Source organism: Lynx canadensis, chromosome C2, assembly GCF_007474595.2.
Source record: "Lynx canadensis isolate LIC74 chromosome C2, mLynCan4.pri.v2, whole genome shotgun sequence".
In the NCBI taxonomy this organism is placed as follows: Eukaryota; Metazoa; Chordata; class Mammalia; order Carnivora; family Felidae; genus Lynx; species Lynx canadensis.
Window position 1 is genome coordinate 35,033,599 of NC_044311.2, and position 15,846 is coordinate 35,049,444.

The following is a 15,846-nucleotide window of genomic DNA, read 5'->3' on the forward strand; positions in this document are numbered from 1 at the left end:
TGCATTTCTATACACTAATAACAAAGCAACAGAAAGAGAAATTAGAAAACAATCCCATTTACAATTGCACCCCAAATAATAAAATATCTAGGTATAAACTTTACTAAAGAAGTGAAAGATCTGGACTCTGAAGACTATAAAACACTGATGAAAGAAATTCAAGATGAAACAAAGAAATGGAGAGACATTCTTGCTCATGGGTTGGAAGAACAAATATTGTTAAAATGGATACATGACCCAAAGCAATCTACAGATCAATCCCTATCAAAATACTAACAGCATTTTTCACAGAAGTAGAACAAGCAAACCATGTTCTACACAAAAGACCATGAGTAACCAAAGTAATTTTGAAAAAGAAAACCAAAACTGAGGTATCAAAATTCCAGACTTCAAGTTATATTACAAAGCTGTAGTAATTAAAACCGTATGGTACTAGCATAAAAATAGACACATAGATCAATAGGATAGAACAGAAAACACAGAAAGGAGGCAAGAATATACAATGGGAAAGGATAGTCTCTTTCACAAATGGTGCTGGGAAAACTGGACAGGTACTACAACAGACTGAAACTGGACCACTTTCTTACACCATGCACAAAAGTAAATTAAAAATGGATTAAAGATCTAAATGTGGCACCTGAAACCATAAAAATCTTGAAAGAGTGCACAGGCAGTAATTTCTTTGTCACCAGCTGTAGCAACGTTTTTCTAGATATGTCTCCTGAGGCAAGGGAAATAAAAACAAAAATGAACTATTGAGACTATATCAAAATAGAACGCTTCTGCACAGTGAAAAAAACAATCAATAAAACTAAAAGGCAACTGATGGAATGAGAGAAGATATCTGCAAATGACATATCTGACAAAGGGTTAGAATCCAAAATGTATAAAAATCTTATAAAACTCAACACCAGAAAACAAATAATCCAATTAAAAAATGGGCAGGAGACATGAACAGACATTTCTCCAAAGAAGACATCCAGATGGCCAATGGACACATGAAAAGATGTTCAACATCACTCATCATCAGGGAAATGCAAATCAAAACTACAATGAGGTATCACCTTGTACCTGTCAGAATGGCTAAAATCAACAAACAAGAAACCATAGATGTTGGTGAGAATGTGCAGAAAAAGGAACCCTCATGCACTGTTGTTGGTGAGAATGTAAACTGGTGCAGCCACTCTGGAAGACAGTATTGAGATTCCTAAAAATTTAACACTAGAACTGCCCTATGATCCAGCAATTGCATTACTGGGTATTTACCCCCAAATTACAAAAACACTAATTCAAAGGAATACACACACCCCTGTGTTTATAGCAGCATTATTTACAAACTATGGAAGGAGCCCAAGTGGTCACTGACTGATGAATGGAAGGATGGAGGAAGAGGTAGTATATATATATGCATTGGAATACTACTCAATCATAAAAAATGAAGATCTTACCATTTGCAACAATATGAATAGAGCTAGGGAGTATAATGCTAAGTGAAATAAGTTAGAGAAAGACATATATCATACGATCTTACTCATATGTGGGATTTAAGAAACAAAACAAATGAGCAAAGGAACATGAGAGAGAGAGAGAGAGAGAGAGAGAGAGAGAGAGAGAGAGAGAGGCAAACCAAGAAAGGGATTCAACTATATAGAACAAACTGGTGGTTAGCAGAGGGGAGATTGGTGGGAGGATGGGGAAAATAGGTGATAGGGATTAAAGAGTGAACTTGTGGTGATGAAAAAACAAAGTAAAATAAAATGAAAAACAACAACAATCAGAACAAAAAACAAGAACAAAAAATAGTTTCTGTTTTACTCCAATGTTTGCTGAAGTATTTCCTATAAGCTACAAGCCAGAATTTGTGTTTTTTTTTTTTAATTTTTTTTTCAACGTTTATTTATTTTGGGACAGAGAGAGACAGAGCATGAACGGGCGAGGGGCAGAGAGAGAGGGAGACACAGAATCAGAAACAGGCTCCAGGCTCCGAGCCATCAGCCCAGAGCCCGACGCGGGGCTCGAACTCACGGACCGCGAGATCGTGACCTGGCTGAAGTCGGACGCTTAACCGACTGCGCCACCCAGGCGCCCCCAGAATTTGTGTTTTTAATAAAGAAAGTCTCAGAGTCTCGTAGAAAAAGTTACTTCAAAATACAGACTTTCAAAGAACTAACTCTTGGGTAGAGGCATCTGAGCTGAAATCACTTAGGCAACTTTGAGACCATATCAGGAGACTAAGTCAGGATTTCCAGAACCCTTTTTAGTTGGGAAACAGATGGCTTCATGAGATTATGAATCCAGAATATGGAATGGAATAATAATTAATTATATAAACTGAATGAACTGATGAGAAAAATTTTATTGTGGTTGTTTGGAATATTGCTGATGTTGGTTTTTTTATTAAAAAATTTTTGTTAATGTTTATTTTTGAGAGAGAGAGAGAGAGAGACAGAGTGCAAGTGGGGGAGGGGCAGAGAGAGAGAGAGAGACACAGAATCTGAAGCCAGTTCCAGGCTCCCAGCTGTCAGCACAGCGCCCGATGCGGGGCTCGAACCCACAAACTGTGAGATCATGACCTGAGCCGAAGTCAGATACTCAACCAACTGAGCTACCCAGGTGCCCCACTGATGTTGTTTTAATGCACTATTTTCCAGATATATAAGGAAGCCTTTTCTATTTCTTCCTATGCTCTAAGTAACCCATGAAAATTTGGTAGACTCTGCTCTCATAAACTAAAATGAAACACTTAAAAGGGATATCTAATTCCATGAACTCCTACGATTCAGAAATTCTGAGTCTATTTTTCATGGCAATATAGTTATTTGCATAGGTTTAACAAGAATCTGTCTTCCTTTCTACCATAACCTAATTAAACAAATTTATCAAACAACCAAGGCCTTTCCAGAGTATCATGGTTGAGAACAATGCTCTTTCAATGAGGCATGACAAGCCACTGCTAAGGAACAAAGTTTGGTTGTACTTACGGAACCATCGCTTACTATGACCTCCCAGGAAAACTGGCCTAAGTGCCTGGTTTACAGGGTTCAGCCTCACAATTTGTAAGGAAGGTCACTTTCTGGCAGGCCAGAAAACGTAAGTCATTTTGTGGACCTCGAGAAAAGTAAAATTCATCTACATTTGCAATTAAAATTTGTTAGAGTTTCTTAGGCTCATTTTTTTAGTCAGGGGAGAGCAAATAGACATTTTTAAAAGTCCAATTTGAGAATCCTTATGAAAACTTTCAGATGGAAGTTAATTTTATAAATGTTCAATATTGTGTTACTCTAGATCCCACAAAACAAATTTAAAGAAACCTATCTTAACACTCTTACTGCACCTATGCACATAATCAGACCAAAGATTTGGATAACAGTCTTATTTTGTGATCAGGAATAATCTTTCTTGAGATTATTATGATGACAAATTGGGGAGACTGTCAGGGAAAATTGTAAAAGACTTGAAACAGGCAAAATAATGTTAGTGGGAATCCTGTCTAGCCTACCCATGCAGGTTATCTTTGGTTGTCTTTGACTAGGCTCTTTTCTTTTTTATTTAAGCTTATTTATTTTTTAGAGGGGTGGGGAGGGCAGAGAGAGAGGGGGACAGAGGATACAAAGCAGCCTCTGTGCTAACAGCAGAGGGCCTGATGTGGGGTTCAAACTTAGAACTGTGAGATCATGACCTGAGCCGAAGTAGGACACTTAACTGACTGAGCCGCCCAGGTACCCCTTAAGTTTTTATTTTAATTCCAGTTGGTTAACATACAGTGTAATTTTAGTTTTAGATGTACAATATAGTGAGTCAAAAATTCCATACATCAGTCAGTACTCATCATGATAAGTGTACTCATTAATCCCTGTGACTTCTCCTCTTGTAACCATCAGTTTGTTCTCTATAGTCAAGGGCGTGTTTCTTGGCTTCTCTCTCTCTCTCTCTCTCTCTCTCTCTCTCTCTCTCCCTCTTTCTCTCTCTCATTTTCCCTTTGTTCATTTGTTTTGTTTCTTAAATCCCACATATGGTGTTTGTCTTTCTCTAACTTATTTCATTCAGCATCATATTCCCTAGCTCCATCCATGTCATTGCAAATGGCAAGGTTTCGTTTTTTCTTAAAGCTGAATAATATTCCATGGTGTATCTATACCACCTTTTCTTTATCCAGTCATCTATCGAAGTGTACTTGGGCTGCTTCCATGGTTTGGCTATTGTAAATAATGCTGCTATAAACATAGGGGTGTGTACATTCCTTTGAATTAGTGTTTTTGTAATTTTGGGGTAAATACCCAGTAGTGCAATTGCTGGATCATAGGGTAGTTCTATTGTTAAGTTTTTGAGGAACCCCCATACTGTCTTCCACAGTGGCCACACCAGTTTGCATTCCCACCAATAGTGCATGAGGGTCCCTTTTTCCCTACATCCTCACCAACACCTGTTGTTTCTTGTATTGATGATTCTAGGTGTGAAGTGATATTTCACTGTAATTTTGATTTTCATTTCCTGATGATAAGTGATGTTGAGCATCTTTTCATGTGTCGGTTGATCATCTGGATGTCTTCTTTGGAGAAATGTCTGTTTTTGTCTTCTGCCCATTTTTAAATTGGATTATTTGTTTTTTAGGTGTTGAGTTTTATAAGTTCTTTATGCATTTTGGATAAGAACCCTTTATTGGATATGTCACTTGCAAATATCTTCTCCCAGTCCATCAGTTGTCTTTTAGTTTTGTTGATTGTTTCTGACTAGGCTGTTTTCCAACTCTGTGAGATAGAAGTTAACTTGTAGAACTGATAATAATACAACTATTTCCAGTCTATAGCTATGCAAATGATGTCTAATCTTGACAATGCCAGTAGATTTTGTTAGGTAGGGGGTATAAGTCTCTAAGTCAAATCCTCCTTGTAAGGATATTAATGTAATATCTTAGTGGCTCTTTCATTAATTAATAAATTAAATAAAATCTTTGCCAAGTATTTATTTCATATTTGCATGAAGCTCATGATTAATCATCTTTAAAAATTGTCCTTTAACATTTTTGTTGTCATTGTAATGAAATTTTGGGAAAGAGCAGTGATAAATTCATGTATTTAATCCACTTATTTATTTATTTACTTATTTAGTATTATTTTCTTAATGTTTATTTATTTTTGAGAGAGAGACAGACAGAGCATGAGCAGGGGAGGGCAGAGAGAGAGGGAGACACAGAATCCGAAGCAGGCTCCAGGCTCTGAGCTATTAGCACAGAGCCTGACATGGGGCTTGAACTCAGGAGTCATGAGATCATAACCTGAGCAAAGTGGGATGCTTAATTGACTGAGCCACCCAGGCACCCCTAATCCACATTTTTAAACTGAAAGTTCTGTGCAGAAATTTTAATTTATAGGTACTTCAAGTTATCAAACTTTTCCTTCATTGGCTCTAAGGCTTATGTCATAGAAAGGTCTTCCCCACCCCAAGATGAATTTTAAAAAGAAAAAGAAAACCTCATGTAATTACTTCTAGAACCTTTATGCTTTCATTTTTAAGCCTATAAACTTTTTGATTTAGCTTATTTTCACAAATGTGTCATTGATTGTCCCAACACCATTTCAAATAGTTTCCCCACTAATTTAAAATTCCAGGGGCGCCTGGGTGGCGCAGTCGGTTAAGCGTCCGACTTCAGCCAGGTCACGATCTCGCGGTCCGGGAGTTCGAGCCCCGCGTTGGGCTCTGGGCTGATGGCTCAGAGCCTGGAGCCTGTTTCCAATTCTGTGTCTCCCTCTCTCTCTGCCCCTTCCCCATTCATGCTTTGTCTCTCTGTGTCCCAAAAATAAATAAAAGTGTTGAAAAAAAAAAATTCCATTTTGCTATGAAAATGTGAAAATGAGGGCTCCTGGGTGGCTCAGTTGGTTAAATGTCAGACTCTTGATTTCAGCTCAGGTCATGATCTCATGGTTCGTGAGTTTGAGCTCCACATCTGGTTCTGCACTGACAAGGTGGAACCTGTTTGGGATTCTCTCTCTCTCCGTCTCTCTCTCTGCCCCTCCCCAGCTTGTGTGCTTACACACACTCTCTCTCTAAATAAATAAACATAAAAAAAAGAAGGAAAGTGGGAAAATGTTCACATTCAATGTACATATTAACTTAGGAAGAATGGACATCTTTATAATGTTGAGCTCTCCTATACAAGAACAGGGTAGGGTTTTCCATTAACCCAAATATTATCTCATGTTGAGACTAAGTTTAAAGTTTTTGTCTATATAACCTTCATATTTTTGTTAGTTATTTCTAAATATTTTGTCTGTCATGGTTATTAGAAATAGAATATTTTCTCACATTATATTTTCTAGTTGTTGTTTGTATATAAGAAAGCTACTGACTTGGGCATCAGTTTTGTGCCTAGTTACCTTTTTGAATTCTCTTATTATCTGTAATAGTTTTTTACTTGATTTACTTATATTCTTGCATTTTCAAGTATACAATCATATCATCTACAAATAATGTTAGTTTTGCTTCCTTGTTTCCAATTTTTATTCTTTTATTTATTTTATTATTTGTACTTTTGGATCGTTGGCAATGGCTAATCCTCACAGAAAAATATTAGTGGTTATCTATGTCTTATTCTTGATTTTAGTAGAAATATTTTTAATGTCTTGTCAATAAATGATTAGTTTTTAGTCTAATATGTCTTGTTAAGAAGTCAGCCACCCAAGCCTATTTTGCTGAACCTTTATTTATTTATTTTATTTTTTTACATTTATTTATTTTTGAGAGACAGAGACAGAGAACAAGTCAGGGAGGGGCAGAGAGAGAGGGAGACACAGAATCCGAAGCAGGCTCCAGGCTCTGAGGTGTCAGCACAGAGCCCGAGACAGGGCTCGAATCCACAAACAGTGAGATCATGACCTGAGCCGAAGTCAGACGCTTAACCAACTGAGCCACCCAGGTGCCCCTACTGAGCCTTTATTTTTAAGTTAGCATCAGAAATGTAGGACACAATGAAATATATAACATCATTTGCATAAATTAAGAATATAGTGCCAGAAAACAATGCACATGTTGCAAAAATATGTTAACACTAAACTTATTAAAATGGTCGCTTATGGAGGAAAGGGAATGAGAATACAAAGATAGAAAGGAAAAATATATTCATCCCAAAAACCTAACCTGATGAAACCTTGAAAGAAAAAAAAGTACAAGTTTTGTTCCTTTTAGTATTTAATAAAATTTGCCTGTGAAATCATCTGGGCCTACTGCTTTTATGAGAAAGGGTGGTTCTTTGACAGCTTCCTTAATTTCAATAAAAGTCATTGATCTCTCTAGATTTCAGTCTGTTCTGCAATAAGTTTTGATTTTTTACATTTCACTTAAAAATCTTCCATTTCTTGAAGAAATAATCATACTTTTATTTCCTCTGTGTCACTAGCTATTTCCTCATTCTAATTTTAATTTTATATACTTATGAATTCTTCTTGATTTCATTAGCTTGTGGTTTCTCTATTTTATTTCTAAAGATCCAACACTTTTAATTATTTATTTAATACTTATTAATTTATTATTGAAGTGGGGAGGGGCAGGGGAAGAAGGAGAGAGAGAATCCCAAGCAGGCTCCACACTCTGCACAGGGCCCAACTATCATGAAATCATGAACTGAGCTGAAATCAAGAATCACAGGCTCAGCTAACTCAGCTACCCATGTGCCCTACAACCCTTTATTTACTAAAAAAATTTTTTTAATGTTTATTTATTTTTGAGAGAGAGACAGAGTGTGAGCGGGGGAGGGGCAGAGAGCGAGGGAGACACAGAATCCAAACAGGCTCCAGGCTCTGAACTGTCAGCACAGAGCCCCACAAGGGGCTTGAACCCATGAACCGCGAGATAATGACCTGAGCTGAAGTCGGATACTTAACCAACTGAGCCACCCAGGTGCCCGCCAACCCTTTATTTTTAAAGATTTGTTCTATTTGCCTATTTTCAATGGCAAAAATTTCTGTTTTTGCTTTGTCAGTTCCTTCTTCCTATTATTTTATACTAATTTTGTTATTCTTTTTCTAACACTTAAATTCGTAATTACTTCCAAACCTTGTTCAATAATAGTAATTATAATTTATATATTAATTATATTAATTTATTAATTATCTAAGGATATGAGCATTTTCTTATATTTTAAATCATATCCCTTAGGATTTTGTATGTAGTGTTATTAAAAATATTTTTTCTGGGGCGCCTGGGTGGCGCAGTCAGTTAAGCATCCGACTTCAGCCAGGTCACGATCTCCCGGTCCGTGAGTTCGAGCCCCGCTTCAGGCTCTGGGCTGATGGCTCGGAGCCTGGAGCCTGTTTCCGATTCTGTGTCTCCCTCTCTCTCTGCCCCTCCCACGTTCATGCTCTGTCTCTCTCTGTCCCAAAAATAAATAAAAAACGTTGAAAAAAAATTTTTTTTCTAATTGTGATATAATTATAGACTCACGAGTTGCAAAAATAGTACAGAGAGGTCCTGAGTACCCGTCACCTAGCTTCTCCCACTGGTGACATCTCCTACAAATATAGAGCATTATCAAAATGGGAAATTTGTTGTCACAATACATACGATTGACTACAAATTTTATTCGGATTTCACCCTCTCGTTTTGTATGTCTGTGTGTATACTTCCGTGATATTTAATCACATGTATAGATTCATACAACCATTATAACAGTCAAGATATGGACTGTTCTATCTCCACAAAAATACTCTCTTATGTTGTCCCTTTATAGCCACATCCTCCTGCCCCTTCCTAACCCCTAGCAACCACTGTTGTGTCCCCCTTCTTAACAATTTTTTCATTTAGATAATGCCACATAAATGGAACCATATAATATGCAACTTTTGAGACTGGGTTTTTTCGCTTTGCTTAATGCGCTAAGATCCATCCAATTATTTTAAGTATGAACAGTTTTTTTGCTTTTGTTGCTGACTAGCATTCCGTTAACCCTTCATCTGTTGAAGGTCATTGGGATTTTTTTAGTCTTTGGCTATTAGAAATAAGCAGCTATGAACATTCACGTACAGGTTTTTGTGTGACTATAATGTTCCATTTCTCTGGGAAAAACACCCAGGAGGGTGATCACTGGTTGTATGACAAGTGTATGTTTAATTTTTTAAGAAACTGCCAGACTCATTTCCAGAGTGGCTCTACCATTTTATATTTCCACCAAAAATGTACAAGTGATCTAGTATCTCTGGAGGGTTACCCATACTTGGCATTATCAGATTTTTAATTTTAGCCATTCTAACAAGTTTAATTTAGCCATTCTAACATTCTAACAAATTTAGCCATTCTAATAGCATACTTTTTGAACAGATACTACTATGATTAAAATTGCATTTTCCCAGTGGCTAGTGATCCTGAACATCTTTTAATGTGTTTGCCACCCTTATGTCATCATTGGTAAAGTGTCTATTCAAGTTTTTCACTCATTTTCTAGATAAGACTGTTGCCTTACATTGAATGTAGAAAGTCCTTTCCATATTTTGTATATGAGTCCCTTGCTGGGATATAGGATTTGCAAATGTTTTCTACATTTATATTATCATCATTGTCTAACCATTTTGCCACTTCAGTTTTGATTTACTGTTTGCTCAAGAAATATTTTTAAGAGAGTTCATGCACCACAAAAAGAATGGAATTTATAATGATACAATGTCAGTCAGGAGAGCAGTCATGCAGTCATCCGGGGCTGATAGGGAAGGTGTCTTGCTTCAATAGGGCCTTTAGCTGAGTCTTCAAGAATAGGTAGGGCTTGGGGGAAAATAATCTGTAGTGATTGCAGCAACCTTGAGGGTTATCAATTAGGGGCTATAAAATGGTGAGAGGCCCAAAGTACACAATAGCAGAAATTTTCTGAAGACATACTCGGGCATTATCTTGATATCCTAGATTAGGTGTTGCAATGGCCACCTCATCTGAGGAGCAGCACCCTCTCAGAGGTGGCCTCTTCTGTAGGCCAAAGGTCTCTTACCCATTGCTGCGTGGCAGGAAGATTTATTTACGTTGGTTGGAGGTCTCCTTTGAAGGGCCATAAATGAAAGCATGGTCAGGGCTGGGCTGATAACCATGGTGTGTGAAGTTCAGAGTAGTAATTACCTTACTTGCACAGCCCAGTAACTCAGAGAACATAGTGCGAAGTGAGGAGGGAAAGGAGAACGGCATGAGACCAGGTCCTACCCGGCTGGAGAAAGTCTGATAGAGCCCACATGGTCATCAAAGAACGAGTTCCTGGAATGTGCATCCTGACTTGACCTCTCACTTCCAACATCACAACAGCACCAAACCAATCGAAATTGAGCAGAATTAGTTAGGTAATAGTCAGTCAAGAAGGCTTTTTGGAGGACAGACTTAAACTCCCCCCTCTTATCTCTCCAAATATCCAGCCAGCTTGCTCAGTCCACACTTGCCAGGGGGTCTTTCTCGAGTCCTGCCCTGCATGCTGTTCTCAATATGCCAACAAGCTCTTATAGCACTGGACGACTGAGGCACTCATTTGGCCCCTGGCCCCGGTGTAACACTTACGTGTGAATGGCCCAGCCATGGCCCTGGCCCTGCTCAGGTGATCAGTAGACATTTATGAAGCAATGAAAGACAATAGGGGCACGTCTTAATCCAGTAAGGCCATTTTAAATATGTTATCTGATATTGTCTCACCTATTAATAGTTAATATCATTATCATGGGTAGGTTTGTTTTTGTTTTTGCTTAAAACAACAGAAATTTATTCTCCCACTTCAGGCAGCCAGGATTCCAAAATCCAGATATTGACAGGGTGGGTTCCTTCTGGAGGATTGAGCAAGAATCTGTTCAGTTCCTCTCTCTTAGATTCTAGTAGTTACTGGCAATTCTTGGCATTTTTTTTGGCTTATAAACACAACAGTCCAAATTTTGCCTCCATATTCAAACCACCTTCTTTTGTGTGTGCCCTTTTCTATCTCCTATAAGGACAGTCTCATTGGATTTACTACGATCTTAATCTTGATTCTACCTTAATCACATCTCCATGGGACTTAAGTAATTTAAATTAATAACAGAGCCACCCTCTTTTTCTATCTTCTAATTCACGACCCCTCTAAGGTTCAAAAAGACAATCTGATGCTCATTAGCTATTTCCTCCCTATCTTCTAGCTCGTTGGCATCTAGACTCTGAACAGTTACCTCATGGAAGGGTCACAGTCTTTGGCATCTCAAAGACCCAGGTGCCAATCTCAGTGCTTCCTCTTGGTTTCACTTTTAAAGGCCTACAGAGAAGAAAGGAGGTCTTGCCATGGGCTGATACATCATACTCATGGGGCACAGCACTTCTTCATGGTTCCCCACTGAGATACTGGCAGTCTGCACAGGGGCCACCTTGATTATGTGTCTGAGAGCTCCCTTATTGGTTATTTACTGCTGGGTAACAAATTACTCTTTAACTTAGTGGCTTTAAGCAACATAAACTTCTATTGTCTCATAGTTTCTACGGGTCAGGAGTTTGAGAGTGGCCTAGTTGGACTGAAGGACCTGTTTTCAAAGGTGGCCCACTGGCTGCTGGTGGGAGGCTTCAGTTGCTTTCCATGTGGGCCTCTCCACAGGGCTACTCAAGTGTCCTTGTGACATAGCGCCTGGTTTCCCTCAGATCAAGTAGTCTGAGAGAGAAACCAAGGAGGCAGTTGTACGTACCCTTGTATGACCTACCTTCAGAAGTCACATACCCTCACTTCTGCTACCAGTCCACATTCAAGGGGAGGGAAATTAGGCTTTGGAAGGCAGGCATATCAAAGGATTTTCCAGAGGATTTAAAAACCACCACAGCTCTCTTTTCTACTAGGTCTCCATCCTTCTTCTCTGTCTTCATCTACGTGGTCTTATTACTACTCTTGTTCCCCTAACCCCTCACCCTTACTCCCAGGGTCCAGGATCTCTGCCAGAGTGGGATGTGTGTGTGTGTGTGTGTGTGTGTGTGAGTGTGTGTGTGTGTGTGTGTGTGTGTGTGTCATACTAGTTAGGGAAAACAAAGGGTTTAATTGGCTGATAAGTAAAAAGCCCAGGGTTAGGACTGACATCAGGTAGGGCTGGATCCTGACATGCGAATGATGGAGCATCTCTTCATCTCTTGCCTCTGCTTTCTTCCATGAGCCTTCATTTCAGTAAGACTCCCTCCATGTGATGGCTTTCAGCAGCTCCAGGCTGACATTCTACCCCTTTAGTATTCCCAAAGGATAGACAGCATCTCTTTCCAGTATCTTAAATGAAAACCCCAAGATTATGTATTTGTGTCAGGTCTAGTGACTTTGAGTTTGATTGGCCAGGCCTGTGCTGTATGCCAACCCTGGAACTGACTGGGGACAAGGGAGGCAAGAACTGTCTGAAGTACATGGACTGAGTGTTATTATCAGAAGAAAGGGGACCAGACTTGGAACAAGTACACTGGCAGCAATCTGCGACACTGATGGTGAGCACTGAAGGAGACAAAGTATATAAACTGTCTGGCGCTTGATGGAAATTTTTTCTGGATTCTTCTATTTTTCCCTTTCTCTGTATTTAATCATCTGATAAGTCCCACAGATTTTCCTTTAGCATTGCTGGTTGCCACGGCCCCTCCTCCTCCAAAGCACTGCCTTGCTATGGCCTCTCACTGCTGCTCTCCTGGACTAGGCTGGAGACACCCCTCCAACTCTCTCAGAGCACAGAACCTGAATCTGGCTCTGGAAGATCCATCATCTGCACACACTTTCCAATATCCCCTTGGCTACAGAAGAACACGTGGATAGTTTGTAGCAGAGGAAGATGGCTGCCGGTAGAACTAGGTAGATGGGATGGAGCAGAGATGCACGGTAGCTATGGAACTGGCTCCCACGGTTCCCGGTGCAGCCCTGGAAACCAGAGCATCTAAGAGCTGTGGGAGACCAGATGGCCAGAGTGTACTAGAGCTTCTCAGCCTCCACATTCAAGCAGCCCCATCCTCCATTTTCCCCAGAGGAGAAACGATGGCTTTCCATTCTTTGATTTAAAATGGAAAGTGCCCGGCTAACCTTGCCAGGGGGCTCCTCAAGATGTCAACTCTGTAAGGGTAGTCATAGTTAAGCCAGATGGAGTTTGATTTTGTGCAGGATCATTTGTTTAAATTTTTATACTAGTTTTTTTTTTTGTTAAAGTTTTAAATCATGGAATATTTCAAGTATCTACAGAAGCAGAAAGGATAGCTGAAGAAATTCCATATGCCCACCACCCAGCTTCAGCATTTATCAGGTTGTGGCTAGTCTTATTTTGTCTCCATTCCTAATATTCCTCACCTTTCCAATTATCTTGAAGCTAAACCCAGATATTATGCCCTTTCTCCATAAATATTTCAGTGTGTATCTTTAAAAGACAAGAACTCTTAAAATACATTACCATAATGCCATAATACTAAAAGTTTAATAGCATTTCTGGCAATATCACATGTCGTCAGTGTGCAAATTTCCCTAGTTATCTCTAGTTATCTCTAGTTTCTGTTTGTTTTCACAAACAGAGTATTTTGTTTTCACAATTTATTTATTTGAATTAGGATTCAAATAAAGGCCATATAGTATAATTAGCTGATATGTCTCCTGAATTTATTTTAGACAATAGGTTCCCTCTGTATGCCTTTTTTGTTCCTTGCAATTTATTTGCTGAGGAAATCAGGTTGTTTGTCCTGCAGTTTCTTATAGTCTGGGTTTTGCTGATCGCACCCCTCAAATGTCTAACATGTCCCGCCGCCCCTACATTTCCTGTAAATATGTAGTTGGATCCAGAGACTTGACCAGATTCTATGTGGATCTTTTGGTGAGGCCACTTGGTAGGTGGATTGTGTAAGAAGCAGAGACGTTGTTGCCTCTCTGTTTTGTGTCCACTACTTAGTACCTGTGACACCGGACCCTGGGAACCGGAAGTGTGCCACTGGTGTCACCCCAAGCCAATTCCTCCACTGGTCCCATTTCAAAAAATGGAATTTGCATTATCCATCTTTCTCACCTAGTTTCCTCTGCAGATCTCTTTACTTGGTGTGACTGAGGGAATCTTGGTCTCACACCTGGAACCTGCATGCAAAGGAGGCTGGGGAAGCTATTTCTTTCTTTGATGAATACCTGAGAGAGATGGAATCCCCAAAGAAGGGAGTCCCTAAATATGGGAGACTTGTTCATAAGATGGCAAACCACAGATATGACGAATGTGCACGAGGGCATCTAGGACCATGGTAAGACTGAGAGCTAAGCGGTAGGAGTTCAAACAGGACCTCCACTGGGGTATGTGGTTTTGGGGGAAGGGACCCATTGGGCTTAGACCTCGTATTCATGAAGGGCTTTTCAACTTTTGACATTATTGCCAAGTGGTTACAGAGAGACAGTAATGGGACAGAATAGAGTTCCTTCTCTACCTTTATTTTTTATTTTTTTTAAATATGAAATTTATTGTCAAATTGCTTTCCATACAACACCCAGTGCTCATCCCAACAGGTGCCCTCCTCAATATCCATCTACCTTTAAACCTGTACACCATGCTTGGACCAGACTACCCCAGGTACACTCTGAATTCATAAATTTTGTAAATGCTAAAATTATCCTGGAACTAGCACTACATAAGTATACTGTATTTTTGTGTACTAACCTATTTGTTACTGCAGCCATTTAAAACAAACCACAACTTTTGTTAATTCAGATCTGGTATTTCTTTGTTAGAGGCATCTTAAGAAATGGCCAGGATCATCTTAAAGAAGATCAGTACTCAAAGGGGATTTTGTGGGTTGTGGAGGGGGGAGAGGAGGGTCCCAAACTTTATCTCTGAACGATTGGTAGGGTTTTGATTATTGTAAGAGAATGGGGCATATCATCATGGGTGTGTCCCTCCTGGAGTGAATCAAGTCCCTTTTCCCAGAGGGACACTTATCCCTTTCCTTGTCCCCACTATCCCTGAGAGGAAAGCCACTTCTGTGACTTGGGTGATTAGCATGTCCCTACCACCTACCCTGACTCAGTCCTGCAGGTCCCCAGCTCAGGGTGGGGTGTGGGGTTGGGGCCGCACTGGTGAAGTCCCTGGGAACTGAGATTAGGAAAGACTCAGCTCTGCAGATGGAGGCAGGCTGGGGGGACTATTCCTGTCAGCGTTGGCGTGGGTAAGGGACATGTGGGGGAATTAAGCAGAGTTTAATTGCAGGGCAGTGTTGAGCTGTTTCATTTGCACCTGAAAAGAACAATAATGCTGTCCTAATTAATTGAGACAGAAGTTATAAATCAGGGCTTCCAGAGAGGTCCTTGGGGTCCACCTTGTCAGGATGTTCTTGCAGGAGGGTTTTGGAGGCTGCCCAAAGAATGACATTTCAGGGGCTTTGGGGGTTTAGGGTCTGAAGTCCGTCCACCTGCCAGCCCTAGGATGACAGGTCACTGTGTCTGTGCATCGCAGACTCTGGGTTCTCAATCAGTATCATGTGTGTGAGAGAGAGAGGGACAGAGAGACAAAGAGAACCTGCACTTGGGTTTGCACCCCCAAAACATCAGAGAGGCTCTGCTCTACCTCCTCCTTCTGCCACTGAGAGGTCTGGGGCTTCCTGCCCTAGCTGAGCCACGCTTCCGGATTTCTGTTAAATGGTTCCCTGTGTCCCCTGAACTTCAGCTCCTTCTGTTTTTCTGTCACCCACACTGTGTCAGCAATGAAGTCATGTTGATTCCACTCCTCGGATGCCAATCAGATCTCTGTTTTTGTTTTTGTTTGTTTAACCCACATATAAATTGGCTTGTTATATGCCAGGCACTGTTGAAATCTCTTTGTAAAAATAATATATACAGTAATCCTCCTTACCCGTGGAGGATATGTTCCAAGACCCCAAGTGGATGCCTGAAACCACAGATAG

General features: G+C 40.0%; 1 protein-coding gene across 3 annotated transcripts in view; it reads right to left on the reverse strand.

The window, feature by feature from the left end:
* The window catches only part of RBP2 (retinol binding protein 2), a 118,850-nt gene that overhangs the window by 50,080 nt on the left and 52,924 nt on the right, over window positions 1–15,846 (reverse strand). The window contains exon 1 of one of the 3 annotated variants that reach the window (XM_030330407.1): window positions 11,154–11,197. The exons of the other annotated variants lie outside the window; for them this stretch is intronic. The gene's annotated coding sequence lies outside the window, so the exon portion shown is untranslated. Of the gene's footprint in view, window positions 1–11,153; window positions 11,198–15,846 lie in introns of those variants that run through there. 3 annotated transcript variants of the gene reach the window in all.